The sequence below is a fragment of the Pterocles gutturalis genome, unplaced genomic scaffold (assembly GCF_000699245.1).
Source record: "Pterocles gutturalis isolate BGI_N339 unplaced genomic scaffold, ASM69924v1 scaffold20064, whole genome shotgun sequence".
Taxonomy (NCBI): domain Eukaryota; kingdom Metazoa; phylum Chordata; class Aves; order Pterocliformes; family Pteroclidae; genus Pterocles; species Pterocles gutturalis.
The window spans coordinates 1,295-1,575 of NW_010133717.1; positions in this window are offsets into that span (position 1 = coordinate 1,295).

Genomic DNA, 281 nt, shown 5'->3' on the forward strand with positions numbered 1-281 from the left:
TTTCTAACGCACCCCAGGGCACCGCCTCGGCTTCGCGGGGGTTTAGTGCTGGATGCAGCACAAGCAGACCCTGCAAAGCCGTTTTGAAAATCCATCCCAGAATATTAGGTCAGAAAACATTCCCTCGGTTTTGCCAGCGTCTGAGCAGCCGCACGCAGGGGCCGGCTCCGAAGCAGCTGCTGTTAACGGGGAAATGCCAAAACACATCTGCTGCTGCGGAGGGGACGGGACGGACAGGACGTGCGCGCGGTCACGCAGCGTTAAAGCTTCATCTCCAGAAA